The sequence below is a fragment of the Dermacentor albipictus genome, chromosome 2 (assembly GCF_038994185.2).
Source record: "Dermacentor albipictus isolate Rhodes 1998 colony chromosome 2, USDA_Dalb.pri_finalv2, whole genome shotgun sequence".
NCBI classification, from domain to species: domain Eukaryota; kingdom Metazoa; phylum Arthropoda; class Arachnida; order Ixodida; family Ixodidae; genus Dermacentor; species Dermacentor albipictus.
This window is the reverse complement of record NC_091822.1, coordinates 70,116,725-70,132,055: the sequence shown is the minus strand read 5'-3', so window position 1 is coordinate 70,132,055 and position 15,331 is coordinate 70,116,725. Positions and strand designations below refer to the sequence as shown.

Below are 15,331 nucleotides of genomic sequence, written 5' to 3'. Positions count from 1 at the left end.
GCATTAAGCGAGCCCGTTGGTGCATTGGTTAATTGCCGATGCACTCGTCTTCTTTGAATCCTTGGGTCGAATTTATTTTAGGTACGAGAAGCTCTTGTGCCTGTGCTTCTTGTCCGGAACGCACTGCGCTCAAGACTCGTTGCAAAGGGCGGTTTGAGGTCACAGCTCTGTCCAGCCTGCCGCGAATGGACTGGCTTGCCAGCGTCGCTCGCCTTGTTCCATCTAGAAGAGGGACCGGTCTCTGCCGCCGTCTGCTGCCATTTTGTACCCCTTCGCAACCGTTTTCCTTTAATCAAGAAGCGCTCTTCGGTTATGCTGATCGCACTAGCTTCCGGTCTCCATCTTTTGCTCCTAATGTTAATTAGGACATCGTGTTCTTTGCGTTTGAATCCAATACGATAATCAATGCATTTATTTTTTAAGGTTACATCTATTATACTTCGTTCGTTGCGCATTCCTCAGCTTCTATTCAAGTTTCTGTATTGATTGACTCGCTGGTTAAGCTGATTATCACAAAGCGACACACGAGCTGCCAGAGCTCAGGAATTAGGTTGTCCAATCCACGGCCTGTACGAAGCAGGCTTCATGTCTTCGTAACTAAATGTAGTTACGCAATTATTACAATAAGTAAAACCTGCCGAAAGTCCAGGGGGTGTAGCCGCATCAGGGGTAGGAAAATATTTACAAATATTCATACAGCCAGAAGCATTTTAGAATATTGCGATAGCGCTCTCCTCAAGGTAGCGATGCTGCAAATAGATCTAGCTAAGGCTTTTGACATGGTACCACATAGTGTTCTCTTTTTATTAATTAATTATGTAGGACTTGGTTCCGTCATATGTAAAGGCATCAAAATGGCATATCAAAGCTCATGTACCAATTTAATTGTTAATGGTGAACTCTCACAACGCATACAAGTACTCTCTTCTGTTCGACAGGGTTGTCCGTTAAGTCCTTTACTTTTTGCTTTATTTTTGGAGCCGCTCTGTAGAAAAATAGTTAATAGTACAGAAATCAGGTGTTTTAAGATACAGTCCTATGAAGTACGTGTTCTTGCTTATGCGGATGATGTTGCCCTATTTGATGAAGATAGGGAGAGTGTTAGCGCATTATTAAGAATTACTGAAAGGTTTTGCGAGAAGAGCGGTAGTGAAATCAATAAGCAAAAGTGCATTGGTCTCTGGCATGGCCACTGGAGTGCCACGCCCGGTGTTTTTGAAAATATCCGGTGGCTCACGACACCTAGCTCTTACCTGGGGGTGCCTTTGGATGGGTATCGTGAAAGCGAGTCATTCTGGCTCGAAAAAACGGATGAAATGCGTGCGATGGCCGATGCATGGGATGGCCGCGAATTGTCGATTTTTGCACGTGCCACTATTTGTAATGTTTTTCTCGCTGCGAAAATTATGTATCTTCTGCAGGCGCTGTATTGTACACGTAAGCACATTCAAAAATTTCACCGAATCTTTGCCACGTTTATCTGGTGTCCTCCGTGGGAGCGAACATCAAGGACAAATTTCTTTCGTCGAGTAAAGAAAGGTGGTGTGTCAGTGTGCCACTTGTTTCTTCAGCAAGTTGTATCCCGTTTCATATTGATAAGGGACGAAAGAGACCCGTTTTTGTGCAGTTTTTTTCAAACTATGTTAGAAGTTTCTCTGCCTGATTTTTTTGTTTCTTCAGCCATTGGGCCTCATTACACAATTTCAAGGTTCTTGCGTGAAGTTGTAACGTCCTATCGTTTCCTTAGGGCGCGATTCTCTCTTGAGTACCTCTCCAATGTAAAAAGAAAGCGTCTTATGAAGGCTCTCACTGAAAGTGTGTTCCCTGTTCCATTGTATCGGCTAATGTTTCAAGAAGGGCCTCGGCAAGACGTACTTAAAAGGGTTAAAAATATGTGGATACCGGCAAACGTTAAAACATTCTTCTTCAAGCTTCACATGGGAACCTTGCCTGTTAAAACGTGGTTGGAGGAAAGAGGAATTTATGTGCCATGGGGAAGCAGATGCTTTCTGTGCAACAAAGCTGAAACGATCGAACATGTTTTCATTGATTGTAATAATGCCATATTCTTTTATGATATATTACAGAGAACGTTAAAAATAGACCTACCCCTCAATCCACATGGCATTCGTTTTTTACCACCTGAACACGATTTTGATCAGATGGATGTCATCTTTTTACTTGGAATGCACGCAGTCTGGCGTAGTCTGTCGGCATATAGACATTGTGATGTTAACGGCCGACCTGTGTATGAATATTTTGTGGAAATGGTTGTGAAGGTACTTGACGTGTACAAGACGAAGGACTGTGATAAAGCTGTGGTGTCAATGCTTGACACTTTGACACATATAAAGCGAGTGAGAGCTAGGATCACAAACTCTTTTGAAGCTTGTAGCCAAGATGAAAATAGAGAAGAAAAAGGGGGGGTGTAGCTCAGAGGTAGAGCGCTCGCTTTGCATGCGAGAAGTCCCGGGTTCGAACCCCGGCACCTCCATGACACTTATTTTTTCAATAGCTGCGTCTGCGGCGCCACAGTGTTTTTTATTTTTTTCTTCTCCAACGAGTGCGATTTTCTGCGTCATCAATGCGTGCAGGGAAGTTACGTAAAGTTAACTAAAGGAATCACTACTGCAGTTAAATAAGGGCTGTCGTATAGCACAGTAAAAGACCAATTAAAAAACGTGTTTCGACGTTTTGAGTTTCATACGAAACCCACGGAAGAAACGCTTACCGTCAGCCAAATTCTCGTGTGAACGTCATGCTCTGCATAAAGTTACGGAAAAAGAAGCTGTTTCTCAATGCTCATTGGTATTTACATTCGTTTAGAAGGATTAAAAAACTATAAAAATGTGTTCAGTTCTCACCATTGACTAAAATACGTTACATTGTCTAAGCCATAGAGCGCAGTTCGAGGAAGTCTCGGAGCCGTTTTCGTGCGGCAGAGGCGGCCGGCGAGCGGTGGTTTGCTGGGCATATATCGAATGCCAATCGAAGAAGTTCCAGCAACGCACCCTTTCTTAAAGTCCTGAACTTTCGCTTCGAACTGTAATTACCGTGATTATGAGATATCGCATACCTTGCGACACCTACTCGAATAACAACAAATTATCAGGCTGTACTCTTCAGCCTGTATATAATCCATAATTTCTGTTTGTCATGTCGCGTTTCACAGGCCCGACGTGTGCAAGTCAGCTAGGGCTTTGCTCAGCAGCAGTGTCAGTGTGTAACGTCAGAAACCAGCTCCTCTTCCAGGGTGTCGGTCACAACGCGCAAGCGGCAGGGGTGAAGAGTAATTGCTCGAGAGCGGATGGTTACACACGAAAAAAAAAATCGGTTTTAGGAGCCTATGCCAGGCACTACGATTGTCATCTAAGCCATTTAGACATTTTCATCGGGTGAGGAAGAAAGGGGCTTGCGGCGAGCCTTTCCTCCTCTCTGGCTTGTGCGAACCGTCGCGTGCTGCGGAACGATCTGGAGGTAATTTTAGCCCGTCCTTTGTGAAATTTACGCCATGTCACTTCATACAAGGTCGTCGGGAAATCACTACGTAGCCTTTAGCTGCAGCGGTAACTACACGCGGTGTGCGGAAACTTATCTTGGCTGCGAAAACGCATACAAAGCGCATCATCAGCCCCTATCTGGGCCCCAATCCCCCAAATTTGACTTCGTTGGCTCTTACATCTCCTCTAGACATTGCACTCAATGTTACGCTGTTATTGAACGACACACATTGAAGTTTGCCTAATTATCAACCATGAAACCTTCCCCCAACATTCGCGAATTTGCACGTAAATTTACTGGAAAGGAATTGACACGCCCACTCTGACCATTGCTTACACCTTCTCCCCCTTGTTTTATCCAAATACTTAACAAGCTACTCGTTTAGCTTGTCGAGGTCGTTCTCGGGGAAGCCTATCTTGCCTCGTGGAAAGCATGAAAATAGGCACAAAACGAGTGTTCAGTAATTACTTTCACTAATTGCAATTAAGCCGGAGTTGTTATACTATTTTCAAACATCGTGCCGCATATGACCAACGTATTTACTTATTGTGAACTTGGTATCATGCACAAATATCATGGAACACTCGGAAACAGCGAATAACGGCCAACTGGCGCTTTCAAGCAAATGCGGAAGCAATTTTGTAATTTGTCAACAGGCATACAACTTCGCATTTTGATTGGCGATAACGTTTTCGTCATTTTCACAAATTCGATCTTGGCGCAAGTTGCAGAGTTCTCGGATCCACGGGCTAAATTCCGCGCAGTTCGTAAAACGCACCTTAAACGCTCCGTGCCACTCGGACGCATAATTAACTGCGAAGGCTGTCATTAACCCACGCACTACTTACTTCTCCTACAGCTTACCCATACATTCCCTCGAATAGTCACAAGATATAAACAATGTACCTTGTTTATTTACAGAAGGCACCGCGTAAACCAATTATGAACTTCATATTGCACATAAAAATAAAGACAAAACGAGGCTTGAGTATTTATTTCCAACGCTAATAATTATGCCAGAAACGTTAACCTTTCTCCGCACATTACGCTTAACATGCCCTCTGTTTTCACAATGTGTAAATTTGGAGTGACGTACAGTTCTCTGGAGACGCCGGGACAGATAGCTAATAGGAACTTTGAGGATTACTGAAGGCTTTTTTTCCGCAAGGGCTGTAACTAAATGACGCCCTTGAAACGTTGCCACGCATCACGCATGATATGCATCCCATTGCCTCGGAATGTTATCCTTAATTGTGCCATGCAGAGTTCATTTAGAAGACTCGGAGAACTTCCTGCGTGGTTCGTATAAAATGCGCCTGTAAAGCTTTCGGTACACGTCACGCGTAAATGGCCCGCGTCACGCGTAAAATGCATGGGGAAGCTTATAGTAGAGGTGGGCCAATTGAACTTTTAGAGTGAGCCAACTTGAAATTTCCGGTTGGGTCAACCTGAAATCTGTAGGTGGGCCAACTGATATTTTGGAGTGGGCCAATTTGAAATTTGGGGCTCGGCCAACTTGAAGTTGTCAAGTGGGCCAATTTGAAATTTGCAGGTGTGCCAATTTTAAATGTATGGTGGGCCAGCTTAAACTAGAGGGTGCGCAAACATAAAGATTGGGGGTGGTCCAACGTCAAATTTGGACATGGGCCGAATTTGGGGATGGGCATACTTAAATATGGGGACGGGGTCAAGTTGAAATCTCAGAGTGGGCCAACTGAACTTGGGGGGTGGACCATTTTAAGTTTGTTGTTAGGCCTACTTGAAATTTGGGACTGGACCAAATTAAAATGGGGGGGGGGGGGCAAATTAAACTTGTAGGTAGGACAACTTGAAATTTGGAGGTGGGTCCGCATAAATTTGGGGCGGGGCCAAGTTGAAATCTGAGAGTGGGCCGACTGATCTTTTGGGGTGGACCAACTTAAATTTATTGGTGGGCGAACTTGGAATTTGGGACTGGACCAACTTAAATTGGGGGGAGGGCAAATTAAATTATGAGGTGGGCCAACTTGAAATGTGGTGGTGGGCCAAGTAAATTTGGAGGTGGGCCAAAATAAATAAGAAGGTATGCTTACATAATATACTTAGAAAACATTAATAGAGTTTCAGCATTCTCTTTTAAAGAAGCGAGCCAACGAGTGGCATAGTGGTTGGCGACTACCATGAGCGGTAGGCAGAATTTTTGTGGGCGAATTTTTGCAAAATTCTACGCGTGCGGCCCACTTACCTTCAGTAATCGAGTGATTTTTCTCCGAGACAGGCAGGAGCCGGCTAGCATAAGCTATAACACAGTCCTCTGCATGTGGACGTTGAGTCAGCAGAGTGCCTGCGCCATAATATTTCTAGTCTGTCCGTGTCACTTCGCTCTACAATCCAAGATCACGCTATGCCGTAACCTCTGGCACCAGTGCGGACTTTGCTTGGGAATGGTGGCTCGAAGTGTGCCAGGATGATCGCTTTAGAGAGAAGGGTGGTGAGTTGGGAGAGAGCGGCATCTTGTTGAGAAACCCAGGAAAAAGGAACGTCCTCTTTGAGAAGAACAGTAAGTTTCCTCGCTACGACTGCAAGAGTATTTACGAATTGCCGAAAATAAGAGCGTAGCCGAACGAAGCCCTGTACATCTTAGGCAAACATTGGGTGCGGGAAGTCGTTCCCAGCTAAGATTTTTACCAGATCGGGCTGGGGGGGGGGGGGGGGTATTTCGGTAGCGTCCACAAGATGCCCACCCAGGTAGCACAAAAGAGATACGTAACGTTTTCGTGGCGTTTACCCAAGACGATAAAAACGGGTTAACGAAGACACGAATGAGAGAACTTCGGCGGGAAAACGTGGTATATCTCTGCTAATGTCCGGCTTAATTACTTTCTTGAGACGATCTAGAACAGGTCTGCAAGACGTATTCGAAAAGCTGGTCTAGAAATAGGATTGGAAAAGACAAAAGTAATCCCTTTGCCAAAACTATTCGTAACCAATTTCTAAACGTTTTTAGGACGTTATCAAAAAGCTGGTCTAGAAGCGGTCTTGAAAGGTTTACGCTCATCTGAAGCTAATTTTCGCGGGTGACGGGCGCCATCAAACATCGTTGTTCAAAACACGCGTTTAGTTTCGCCTCACGCGACTGGCCTATGCCGCGCAGACGTCGTCAGCCGCACCCGTTGGCACGGCCTATGCCAATCGCGTGAGGTGAAACTGATCGGGCGTTTCGAACAATGATCTCCAATCGCGCCCCAGATGAGTAGAAGCGTCGGTGTTAACTGTAAGAGACATGGCGCAGTGCCAAGCACTGTTCCCCGCATGGCCGGCGCATCCTCTACCAAGTCGCACGAAATGAGCCTGTTAGGAATAATAAATCCTTAATACCGCCTTTAGTAAGCTACGATGCTTACAACCACAATGGGAATGACATCCTGCAAAGAACAAATGGCCACGTCTTGGCAGGTGGCCAGACCAAGCCAAGAATGCATGAAATGAGAACATTGTGACAAAGCAAAAAACACTTTATTAAAATGTAATGCTTATGCAAGGTTCGAACAAACTGTGTGAGAAATGCAAATAGAACTAAAAGCACATCAACAATGACAAAAGTCGCTGAAAGGATTCGTAATGAACTCGAAAGCGAACATTCACTAGCACATAAGTGAGTGAGTGAGTGAAAACTTTTGAGTCTTTCAAGAGTTTCGCGGTTACGAGGTCTCCGCCGTCTTCATCTTCTTGGCGCTGGCGACTTGAGACTTCTCTTCAGCAAGGGTGGGCCCCTATTCCAAGGCTCCACTGAGTCGCGCTGCATCGCTCGCGTGCTGCACTAGGGCCCTTTGGGCCGTGAGCTCGCTGCTGGTGAGCCGACTCTCCCATTGCTCCGCACTCGGGTGTTCGTGTTTGTGGAATGCTTTGTTGCGTTCGCACTCCCGGGTGATGTGGTAGAGTGTAGGTTTGGCACCGCACCAAGGGCAGGTGGCCCTGTATTGTGTCGGAAACATCTTATTGAGCACGTGTAACTTGGGGAAGGAGTTTGTCTGTAGTCTGCGCCAGCTGGTCGCTTCCTCCTTTGAGAGGTCTTTGTGTGGTGGCGGATATCTAATTCTAGTTCCTCTATGTAAGTTCAGGGTCTCTGCGTATCCCCCCTCGCAAGCCTGTAGGTGGGTCTCCGGGGCAGTCGACCACCCAGCTCATATAAACAAAATTCCAAGTACACATACAAAAATGAACAGAAAAACCTGGAGTCTACTAAAGTGTCTAATAGTAAACTGCACGTGCTATTAGATGGACTAGAGTTATGCAGAAGTGACATCGGAGCGAATTGAAGAAGTAGACTGAAAAATGCAAGAGTATGAATCGGATGGTAACTGCCTCCAAGCAATGTTACCAATCAGCTAGAAGCTTGAAAAGAGAACAAAAAGAAATACCACCGCATACCATCATAAAACAATCCTGTGACAGAAATAAAAAAATAGTAATAATGCAAAATTAGAAATATTGCCTTTAGAATATATCAAAGAAGGTAATGGCGAGAAAAAATAACCATACAACAAAAAAGCAATAAAGTGAAATTAGTACAGAATACTTAAACGGGGGATTCAGTGTAACAAGTGAACACTACTGTAGTACAGCGAACGATGAGACAGTAATGCTGCATCTTGCCACTCCAGAACGTGAGAAATGAATATGCAAGCCTCATATTAGAAACTTACATAAACATGGAAATAAACTGGAATGCACTGGAAGCTGCATTTGTGTAACAAAGGAAGCAATGGTCATAATAAATAGTAAGTGTTTTATCTAAAAAGCCCTTTACAAAAGGCAAAGTTGTACCTCTCTGGCAAAAACAAAGTTGCAACGAATAATTTGCAGACGAGCAAATACATTAATTAGCACAGTGACATGTCACACTTCTCGCACATCTCCAGTCTACTAAAGTAAAAAAAAGCACTCTGAATGAGACAAACGTTTAGCACATGTAGCCCAGAGCAAATTCTTTGCCAGTTCACTCACACTTTCACATCCAAAAACATTTGCCACAAAGTCCAGGCACAGTTCCACTGATGTTTACCAATTCACCCCCACTTTCACGTCCAAAAATATTTGGCACACAGTCCAGGCAGAGCGTCATAGATAAACAGCTTGAGAGCACCCTACTGATTATTGTGCAGTCCCGCTGCTGGAAATAGAACTGCCGCACATACTGGTAGTGATTTCAATGTAGACACACTTGCTGCCCTGGACAGGTATGCTCAGATATCTGCACTGGTGCTACATTTTGTCGAAGTAGACACATTGATGCACTACGCTGGTAATTGAAATGTTTTGAATGCACAAGTATTGGCTTCACCAGAAAGACTTGCCCACATACCACCACTGGCATATATATGCACTTGCTCTTCACTCAGTAGCATTGAACCTAAAGTGTTCCCTATGTGGGAGCCATGTGTAAAACCGGTGACACACGGCCACTCTCGATCGCGATCAAGCCCGATCCGGATCGAAATTATCGATGCGACTGGATCACTCTTGTAGCTTGCGCAGAGGAGCCAGTCACGACCGAGAAATTCGATTTGTAACGGACTGGATAGCGGCTAAAAGAGCCCCATGTGAAACCGGTGTCAAATTATGCACAGACGTACGCAAGGAAAATGTGTTACACAAGGAAAAAGAACTGCGACATGGCTTGTTGTGCGAATCGTGCGAACAGAACACGCACACACACACACACACACATATATATATATATATATATATATATAAATATATATATATATATATATATATATATATATATATATATATATATATATATATATATATATATATATATATATATATATATATATATAAACTGCGAGAGCGCTTCGCGAACTCCATGCGCACACATGGCACCCGCACGAACTCGGCAGGCCGCCGTAAAGCGTGAAGGGCGCACAGCGTACATTCCGACACATGTCCCAAACTGCAAACAATCGTACTACCTAAAGCTTACAAGTTCTTTTATACCAAGGGCATACTCGACTCACGTATGCAGTCTCCACAAGCGAGTTATGCAGCGTACATGCTGTATCCGTTCGCCAAACAGTAAAATCGTTAACAAGCACAAAGCTACAAGGGACTCCATACATTACTACCATTTGAGGCGTCAAATAAAATCGAATTCGGTCGTTTCATATATTGGACACAATATAAGGACACATGTGGTACCCGGTAATACCATGAAATACCCATCACTTGGGTAAAGGGGCGAAAACACAATCGAGAACCTGAAGCGCAAACGATAAAAGCACGGTATGGTGCACGCAAAATTCTGTCAGTGCGCTGTATACCGCGAGGGAAAAAAATAGGGCGAGCCCTTGACCTCACCTTTTAGGATACCGCACTAGTACTGAATCATTAAAAAAAAAGCCTGTTTGAACCAGTTCCCTTGTCTGCAACACTCTTGCTAAACGGGAGACTAAAATACCACGATCACGGCTCTATTGCGGAGATCGGCAAGGTGCGCACAGACAGAAATTTTGCCGCCTTCCTTCGCATTCTGCAAAATGCTTTCTTGTTAGGATCACGCATAGCGGCCGATCCTGACGCTAGGGACACAAAGGCACGATTTCGCCCCTCTAACTGTCGTCCTTATACTACCCTTAACCCCTTAATTACAGCGTCAGTGAAAAGGCGTCTCACATAACATGACAATGAACTTGAAGAGCTGATTAGTGCCCTCCACTCCGCGCCCTCCAATTGAAAACACTACTGATTTCCAAATTAAACTACACAAACAGATCGCACAACCCAAACTAATCACAGAACGCCGTTTTCTTGACGGCAAAACCCTGCAACACTTACATGACAAAGGGCAGCGGCAGCACATTCAGAACAGTCGCAAACAGACCATAGTGCCATGCGAGTGCGATAGCGCAACTATGCCCGGCTTCACGAATAACATGTCCACCTTGGTCACATAACAATTGAAAACACTACTTATTTCCAAATTAAAACCACACAAACATATCGCACAACCCAAACTGATCACAGAATATCGTTTTCTTGACAGCAAAACACTGCAACACTTACATAGAAAAGGGCAGCGGCAGCACATTCCGAACAGCCGCAAACACACCACCGCGCAATGCGAGTGCGGTGACGCGACGACGCCATGACGACTCGACTATGCCCGGCTCACCCGGCATCACGAATCACGTGGCCACCTTAGTCACTAGATTTGACGACGGTATCGCCACCTTGCGCAAGGTTGGATTGCGTTGATGGGTTGTTGAATATTGTAGAAGCCGCTAAAGAGGCTCACGCGCCGTGGCGTGGCGGTGGCGCCTTGAGTCGTTTTCAAAACGTATTCACCCCTCGTTTTTAAGGTGCCTGGCTTCTAACGTTATCAAAACGTATTCACCCCTCGTTTTTAAGCTATCTTGTTTGGAACGTCTCTGATGCGTCGATTTTGGTCAAAAATCCGTTTCAGACGTTGAATCCCTTAATACGACGTTTTCAAGACATCGTGTGCTACCTGGGCAAGAATAGCAATTTGACAGCATCGATAACGGCACTTGGAAGAATTAAACTGCAGTCAGGTTCGGCGAAAGAGTAGAGGTAGAGAACACTTTCATGTTCAAATACGTCGATATCTCGTCTGGGCCGGGAGCCGAGGCAGAATTCATGCCGTATATATACGACTTGTTTGAGCTGCTCACGAGTAACCGGGTAGTAGAGCTGCTCGCACAGGTTTTTAGGAGGCTTGCGGCAGCCCTTCACAAAACTGCGTGACGCTCGCGTCAATGTCACTCATATAAGTCGTACATCGCTCTGAAGAAAATAGCTTTGCTAAGCGCGCAGCAAACGGTGCCATTACGATGACCTGATCTGAGGACTGTGTCCAATCATGTAGCGAATGATAGTGATGGCGCGTCGTCGTGCTCGAGAGACGCGACCTTGACCTGCCACAGCACCCATGAATACGGCTCTGGCGAAGACTGGCGAAGAAGTAGATCATTTCACGCATTCTGAAGCTGGAAACGCATCGCAAACGTTGGCTTTACTCGACAAGAGTGCTTCGCATCCAAACCATCATCTCTTGGCGATCACAAGCCGGGTGGAAACACGTCCGAACCAAGTGCCTGAATATTTATCAAGCTGTTGAACAGTAATTAGAAGCCGCTTTTTTTTCGAGAGATATCTTAGAATTATTCAGCCGGCGATCATAAGCACACAGTGAATTCGCAGCGTGCGGGCAGATCGACCTTATCACCGCTGTCCGTAATGCGAGACCTGCCTACATTCTCTACAAGAGGCGGGATCACCGGGTGCTTTGAGTCGAAGGAATTTGCACAGCGTCGAGCACGACTACTTTCTTGCTGTGTTTTGGCGCTTTGGTTTCCTACCATAGTTGGTTTCGATAATATCGGTCTTGTTCAAGGGTGAATCAGCACAGCTGTTTCTAAACGTCCAACAAAGTGCCCCGTTCGTTATTTCACGCGGCATAAGGCAAGGGTGTATGTTCACTTTCGCCTTTGCTGTTTGCCTTGTGTTTCGACCCGCTATTGCCCCGTATAGATCAGCCAATGCCCATGAGATGTTTTTACTTTGCCCGCGCAAGGAAAAATTCAAGTATTTGCTTACACTGATGACGTTTCTCTCGCAGAGAAAACCAAGACAATGCAATACGGCTCGTTCCCTTCAGGTCCTCCTTTGGAAGGTGAATGGGTCAGCGGGTTCAAGGTACTGGGCGTCACATTTTCGCCCACTGGTCACGTATCAACAAGAAAGTGGTTTGATCTGCGCAAGATAGCAGGACAGCGCTTCAATACTGTCGCGAAGTTCCATCTCTTCTCGTCTAAAAATAGCTTTATTCTTCGCTGTATCGTTCCGGGGGCTGTGTTATGTAGCTCGAATTTAAAAAAGAAGGCGTGGTCTTACGTGCCAGGATCACGAGGCACGGCATTGTGGGGGACTCCGGAAATATGGACCACCTGGGGTTCTTTAATGTGCACCTTAATCTAAATACACGGGTGTTCTTGCATTTCGCCCCCATCGAGATGTCGCCGCCGTGACCGGGATTCGATCTTGCGACCTCGTGCTTGGCAGCCCAACACCATAGCGACTAAGCAACCACGGCGGATATTGCTCGAGTTGCGTGCCTACAAGTACAGTCCTTGAGTAGGCTGGGTGCCGCCACGGAGCTTTCTCCTGGGCTGACGAAACAGTTGGGGGCGAAGGCGGTTTAGGCTGCCAGAGCTTGCGGCTTAGTGCCGAACACAAGTCTTGCGCGGTTTGCTGCGCTTACTTCAAACCGAAGAGTATACCGATGTGTGCATCGTGATACATTTCCTCAGAACGTCTTGGTGCAGTTTCCTAAGCGAACACTACACAACCTTCTATCGAGACGTTTATCGAACTGTGGAGTGACTCAACAGAGCACTCCCCGATGTCCAAGTTAGAGAACAAGAGGTTTCTTGACTCTGCGAAAACCTGCAGGTCGATCATATTGAAGCCTCCGAGAGGTATCGAGCTATAGAGGTCACTGGAGCGTGGTTATGCCATCCAACCTGCTGACCCAGGTACGCGACTTCAGGTGGCTTCGCGGAGGACAAGCGCTGCCAACTAAAGACCGACTAGCGTCTTGGCCCGTGGTACCTTTCGCCTCATGCCCACGATGTGATTCAACGTTTCCCGCGCTGCGTCGAAAGCGCGGAACCACATGAGCAAGTGTGTTCTAGGGCCCCTGCTTCACTACATTTGTCGTAGTTGTCCATGGCAGAGACACCGAGACGTTGCCCTGCAATCGCCATATTAAAAGTAGCAAGAAAAGAAGGAGAACAATCGGTCCTTTGTGGGGGTGAAATTTTGAAATCACGGCAGTTGATCTTGCTATGGAAGTGTTCTCTTTTGCATGCTGTCAAATGGATGCTTCCACATACGTTGATAAGGTTAAAATTGTTTCAAGATGATTTGTAAATAAATTTTAGTACATGATGTCAGTCTTCATTTTTTTTATTCGCCGTATATTTTCTTGTCTTCTTTCTTTTTATGTAATCTAGCAAAATGACAAGTTAGGCCTGGTTAGAGCCGGCTGTCCTAAATTCCCAAATACATTACTCAGTAAGAATAACAAAAAGACAGAAAGCAAGAAGAAATCAACCAGCACTAATCCATACACGCACTATAGTCACAAGCGCGCAGTTTGTGTCTCTATGAGACCACGTATATGAGCACACTGTATATGGGCACGAGCATCGAAACCACGGTACAGAAGGTGAGACAGCTCACCTATAGTCACACAGGAGAAATGAGTCCACACAGGAACTTTAAGTATGCATATAAATATACAACACCCATTTCTGCGCATCGACCTCACCTCAGAAAGGAGAACACAGTCGTGACATCAATACGTTGATCAAGAAGTACAATGCAGAACAGACAAAAACACGTTATGACACTCATAGGTAGACCATCAGGCTAACGTCCAATAGAAACATCGCCAACGGTGGTAAGGGCGCACCTCTGCCTATCAGGGCATTAATACGATTGAAGAAGTTTGTTATCAAAAGAAGTTAATATGGAAGGAGGTATATGTTAAATGATCAATTCAAGCGTCAGGGTTATCACAGAAGCCACAATGTGGGTAGATTCTTCTTTTATACGACACAAGGACTGAGAAGTGTGAGTTATACGTGTAGGCGACAGAGGAGCGTGCCGAACGTTCGGGCAGTCTTTTAGCTAGATGGAAACCGCAGTAAAGGGTCAACTGTATAAAGGAGTAACGAGAATGCCTGTTCATCGTATGTTCACTTAAAAACATTCTTGGCGTCTGATGTAGTAAATGTGGCTGGTGACAAAATACTTAAAGGGACACTAAAGCGAAGCAATAAATGAGTTTAGACTAATCAAGCCTTATTTGAGAACCCTCCAGGCAGTCATTTAAAAAAGTAGTTCGATTATTAGATGATAAAATGAATGTACAAATATCAGTATTTGAATTTCGCGCCGAAATCCCCGTGCCGGTACGTCAGCGTGACGTCCGGGATTCCAAAGTATGTTTTCGCAATTGGGGTGCGTTGGCTGAATAAAGGTTCCCGAAACTTGCCATGTTTCATATTTGGTTCCTTTAGAACACAATGTACTCAATCTAAACAGCTATATATAATAAGTAGGCCCTAGAAGCTGCCATCAAAATCCAAGACGTCACAGCCTCCTGGTGCGGGAACTTAAGTAGGCGTCGCCTCTCGTATTTCGTTCTTGCGCTTTTTCTGGCTTACCAAACGTCTTATCGTTGTAAGAGTGGTGTTTTTGGTGTTGTAGAACGGTAATTTATTGGTGCAGAAGAATTATTTCACTTTAGAGTCCCTTTAATGCGTGCGTCACAGTAGCTAGTCTGTTTGCCACTTCATTTCCTGCGATACCCACGTGGCTTAGTAATAACTGAAAACAGACCTCATAACAACGATGTAAGCAATGACAAATGCTTTCATATTTGCGTAGATGGTGGAGGCATCTACAAGATAATGAAATTCCCTTATCACTTCTAGGGTTTCTTTAAACTCAGAATGAACCATTCATTGTCGACTGTGGTCTCTCTCGGTGGTAGGTATTATGGCTCAATCTATAATTCCGAAATCTGATACTGTAGACAATATCCGTAACTTCTGCCTTTTATATGCAAGGATATGGAAATCCGCACTTGGGTCGTTGTTTCGTTGCTTTCCTGCCAGAACTAAACGCCTTGACATCGTTTCATCTGAAGCTCGGCTAAAGCACCACAGGGGGCATGAGCCATCAGTAAAGGGAAAGCAAACACACAAATATGGGCTTTCCACCCTTGTTTCGTCGCACATATAAGCGATGGAAGGGA

The 15,331-nt window shown here is 45.2% G+C and overlaps 1 non-coding gene across 1 annotated transcript; it reads left to right on the top strand.

Moving 5' to 3' along the window:
* Positions 1 to 2,422: 2,422 nt before the first annotated feature.
* On the top strand, positions 2,423 to 2,494 carry TRNAA-UGC (transfer RNA alanine (anticodon UGC)). The gene has a single exon. It is a non-coding gene; the product is annotated as a tRNA-Ala (tRNA).
* The last annotated feature ends 12,837 nt before the right edge of the window (positions 2,495 to 15,331 follow it).